Below are 5241 nucleotides of genomic sequence, written 5' to 3'. Positions count from 1 at the left end.
TGATTAATGGTCAGCTGCATCCCAATAGGAAGTATCCCGTGTCGGGCACACGTACAGAGCATCGAAGACTGCAACACACCAATTATGAGAACACTTGTAACACTAACCTCGAGCCAACCGCGAGTAATCGGTTACATATTACTAACATAGTTGTAAGCAATCTTAAGAAATAGAATGAACGTCAATAACTACTTTCGCTACGAATGAATTTTAATTATTTGCACACCAATCGAATCGGAAAAATTTTTTTGATGTATACAATGTGATTCTCTAATCCTCAAAGGTTTTGAATTAACAAAACTTGAAAGCACATTTTTTCCTCATGTTGAGAGGTTTTATACGATACATAGGATGAATGGAAGAATAAGCAAACAGCTGTGCAATTTTGTTCAATGGATTAATTCGAGCATTGTTTCCGGGTTGAAAGTAGTGTCAAGGTTTCAAATTGTATGCTTTTAGCGACCGGTTCTCGCATGTGTTTTATTGGAAATCTCGTCGAAAGGGGTCTAAGTGCTTTCGGCGCTTTGCGGTCCAAACATATTTTGTGCTAAGCTAAAGGGATGCAGAAGTAGAAGCTTAAACTACGGTACGCAACACTTTTAATTTAGCTTTGCGCAGTGGCGATATCGTAACCAATAAGATATATCCAAGGTGCGATTATTGCTAGTTGAAAAAAAAACACTTTTAATTTCTCGGAGTTGGAAGAAATTTTCGAAGCTTCAGGCGAAACAATATATTGCCAAATGGAGAATAAAAAACGCATTGTTTCCGGATTAAAGTGGCTTCAAAGTCCAGCATGTTTCAAGCCGGAAATTATAAAGCTGTGGTCTTCGGCGAAAACTGAAGATGAAAGTTAGTTAGGCAACGCTTGTTCTCGCCGCAATATTTTTTGTAGCTTTACGTTAACAATGCGGTCGAGTCTTGGACCGGTCTAATTTTTTTTAACATTGTGGCAACTATTCAGAATAACATTTTCGTTATTAGATAACGAATTTCAATTGCAATTTATTTTTATAAGGGCTTATCCAATAAGATTAACCTTTTTTGGCGTAAAAAATCAATTCTCAAAATTGTTGAGAAAACAATAAACTATTTTGAAAAACTAATATTTTAAATACAACGTTATAAAATCTCACTGAAAAATTGAATTCAATATTGAAAACATAGATAGCGCAAAACATGGCCCCATATTATTTTTCCAAAATAGTCCATTTATTTTTCAACAACTTAGCCGTACCGTATTTTAGGCAGACGTCTGGATTCCCAGTTATTATTTTTGGCAAGGAAGGGTCAACGATTCTAGATACGCCTTTACAAAAAGATATGTCGCAAATAAAACTGAATAATGAAAATAGAGATTTTTGATACCTTCCACCATACGTGAACAGTTTTTAAAAATAATGAAGAGTATCAGGACGTGATTTGACGTGAAATTGCTCTATAATCCGTTAGTTTCACGAATTCTTATACTCTTGAAATTCGTTTTCCATTTCTGTGAATATTTGCACCTTCCGATTTGCAACTAGGAGGAATTCTTTGTGCTCCCGTGGCCGAGTGGTTAGCGTCAAAACCTAACATGCCGGGGGTTCGGGTTCGATTCCCGTTCTGGTCGGGGGAATTTTTCGTAAAAAAACTTTCCTTCGACTTGCACTGTGGTCACGCGTATTCTAGAGCTTGCCACTCAGAATGCATTCAAGGCGTGTTATTTGGCATAGAAATCTCAACTAAGTACTAGTAAAAATGACGCAAGTAATATTACGTTGAGACGGCGAAGTTCCTCTAGGAACGTTGGTGCCATTTAAGAAGAAGAAGAAGGAATTCTTTGTTCCATATTTTCCATTATGTTCCATTATGTTCATCTATTTGAGTTTTAAAAATCAGTTTACACCTTACTAGTCAAAAATACTTCTCTCCTTCCACGTTGAAGAGTTCTGATAAAATTATCAAAAAGAAAAACAACTTCAGCGACATTGTCTCTTCCAACAAAGCCGATAAGTGTGTGAAAGGTCGCTAACCGATCTCTAGTAAAAAGCAATAATAGTTTGAGGCACGGATTTTCGATCAAATCACGTACTACAGCAAGACATAAATTATGCTCTTCATACACAAAATACGGTGCAGTTTGATAAAAAGACGGGACGATAAAAAATGGTCTAGAAAACGGCACTGTCCCGATAAAAACGGTACGTTTGGTCAGCCTAATCATGCCAGGGACATGTTGCTGGACTGGCGGTGAAGATGACAGTTCTGGACGTACTAGGAAATGGAGGAAATACTGGTGACGTCAATCCGGTTACGGAAGTGGTTCACGGGTTGGGGGATGTTACTGAGAATTGTCGCGACGTTAGTGAACCAGCATTCCGAGCCCTCGCAAGCGAGTTGTTCGAAATTCCCGTGAATTTCGCTGAACTGTACGTCAATTCCCGGACAGTTCAGCGGCAGCTGGTGGAGCAGGGGCTAGGGGGTAAATGCCACCGGAAGGTCCCGATGCTGACGCCGAAGTATATGAAGTCGCGGCTGAAGTTCGCGATATACCACTTCGATTGGATCAGTCCGGAGAAGGAAAAGTAGTGGCGAAATATACTGTGATCGAATGAGACGAAGGTAAACCTCTTCGGCTCGAACGTAAAAAACTTGGGACCATCGCGCAATAGGCTGCGCTTACATGCCATTCAAGGAGGGGGAACATTATGGTGTGGGGGTGCTTCTCCTGGTACGGGATTCGCCCCCTGTACTTGTTGAATAAGATCATGGATCAGTACCTCTACGCCCAAATCCTAAGGGATGTTATGCTGCCACACGCCGAGTGGGAGATGCCCCTGAAATGGCAGTTCATGCAGGATTACGATTCGACGCACGCCGCCAAGACCGTCAAAAAGTGGTTCCAAGACAACAAAGTCAACGTAATGGAATGGCCAGCGCAGTCACCGGATCTGAACCCTATAGAGAACCTATGGGAGATCGTAGAAAGGTCGGTGTATACGGAGAAGTCGAAGACTAAGCTGCAACTGTGGGATAGGATCCAAGCTTGTTGGTACGCCATCCCGGTCACCAGGTGCCAGAAGCTGGTGAAATCCATACCGAACCTAGTGCGTGAAATAATGCGTAACAAAGGAAGACGACCAAGTACTAACCCTAGAAGCTTTTCACAGTATGAATTTTCTTGTTTTTTTTTACCATGAATTTAAAACCGGTCTTAATGTTTGTCACGTCATTTTTGTTGTTAAGTACGCTTTTTTAATGAATGACTATTGGTTTAACTACAGATGTTATAAATTTCTTCGAACAATGCAAATAAATCATTTTAAATTGATTGAAGTCTCTTTCTTTTTTTGTTTGAGTAGTGGTCTTATTGTTTTGTCTGACACTGTATATTAATTTCTCCATCGTTTTGACGTAGGATTACATCTTTCGGGAACATATTGGGGTACAAATTGAGAATCGAAAATCGAGCACATCGTGAAAACTGTCCAATTTCAAACGCTTATTGCTCAGTCATTTCATGATGGATTGATGAAATTTTTACGTTAATCTATTTCGGTACTTCATAACAATTTTTTATATTGAAGAAAATTATATATATCATGAAACTAAATATCGAACAATTGAAAAATCTCAACCCCTATCCTAACGGAAATACCCACACATGCGGCGGGTCCCTAACAGAGACATCAAAACCAAGCTGCCTGAGAAAATCGGCATTACAAATACATGAAAGTATGGGGAACTTTTGTTCCTATCGAAATGTATTCCCTAACAGAGACAACAACACCAAGCTTCCTGGGGAATTTCAGCATTGCAAATACATGAAAGTAGGGGGAACTTTGGTTCCTAACGAAGTGTTTTCTCTAACAAAGACATCAAAACCAAGCTGTCTGTGGGAAATCAGAATTGCAAATCGGAGACGAATGAATCGCAAGATTTAAAGTCTCCGTGAACAAAGAAGAAGGAGAATAATTTCAAATACATTAAAGTAGAGGGATCTTTTGTTCCCACCGAAATGTGTTCCCTAACAGAGACATCTAAACCATGCTGCCTAGGGGAAATCGGCATTGCAAATACATAAAAGTAGGGGGAGCTTTTGTTCCTATCGAAATGTATTCCCTAACAGAGATATCAAAACCAAGGTGCCCGGGGGAAATTGGCATTGCAAATACATGCAAGTCGGGGGCATTTTTACATTGCAAGTAAAGTGAGTGATACGATTAATTCTAGCAAATAAAATTTAAATTTGGAAATTTAATGTTGGCTGCTTCGTGAAATTTCACATCAATGACCGATCGTGTATTGTGAAAAATTGAGCACAAGTGTAAGTGTAAAATTGTATATGGTAGTAGTTGTGTTAAAAATGACTGTATGAAACGCTTTTCATAATTCATTTCATAAATGAAAACCAAGGTATGTTCCCCCTCGAGATCGGGTCGTTCGGTTTAAGCTGTCTGTTTTGTTGTGGAAAAGGAAATTTTATACGGCGAGAAAAATTGGAAAAATGAAGAAATATAAGAAAAAGTGATTTGCCATATGCATCCATTAGTTGTTGTTAGTCCAATTAAAATTGGTTGAATAAACACACAGAAAGTTGAAATAATAAAAGAAATTTACCTTTTCCATTTCAAATATGTTTTCTCTATTTTGCTCATCAGTAAAAACATGTTACTTCAATGTTTTACTGATGAGAAAAACTCATATATTTTTTCTTCATTTCATCCATACGTAACACAGGAGGCATCTCGTCTAGGATCACAGAGGGCGATTTTCAACATGTCTCGTTCCAATTCGGTATCTTTTATCTGATACGCACCATCCAACGACTGTTTACCATCCTTCTGTCATCATCACTCAGTGGAGTGAACAAACAATACCCAACAACCAAACAGAACGGTCCTTTTCAGGGCCACCAAATCATTATCAAAGAGTTTAACGATGTAATTCTTCAAACATATCCAAAATACAGATAGCCTAACGGAATCCTACGTCAACTATGCGGTTGTGTCTCGGACACAACCCTCCTGTGACTTTCTATTTTTGAAATGAAAAAAATATTAATCATTCTTCATCCCTATAAGAACCATTTCCTTTTCGTAAGAAATGATGAATTAAAATTACAGTTTATCTCGTCTACATTTGCTAAATTTGATAAGTATTGTTTTAGTTCATGTGTGATGTGAGTCCACAAAGTACGTTCTTTTGAATTCACATAATTTTTTAATCATTTTGAAGAATTATTGAGCATAATGAAAC

General features: G+C 38.4%; 1 pseudogene; it reads left to right on the top strand.

The window, feature by feature from the left end:
* The first annotated feature begins 606 nt into the window (after positions 1-606).
* On the top strand, positions 607-729 carry LOC129772087 (U4 spliceosomal RNA; annotated as a pseudogene).
* The last annotated feature ends 4512 nt before the right edge of the window (positions 730-5241 follow it).

This window comes from Toxorhynchites rutilus, chromosome 2 (genome assembly GCF_029784135.1).
Source record: "Toxorhynchites rutilus septentrionalis strain SRP chromosome 2, ASM2978413v1, whole genome shotgun sequence".
Classification (NCBI taxonomy): Eukaryota; Metazoa; Arthropoda; class Insecta; order Diptera; family Culicidae; genus Toxorhynchites; species Toxorhynchites rutilus.
This window is presented reverse-complemented; position numbering and strand designations above follow the sequence as displayed.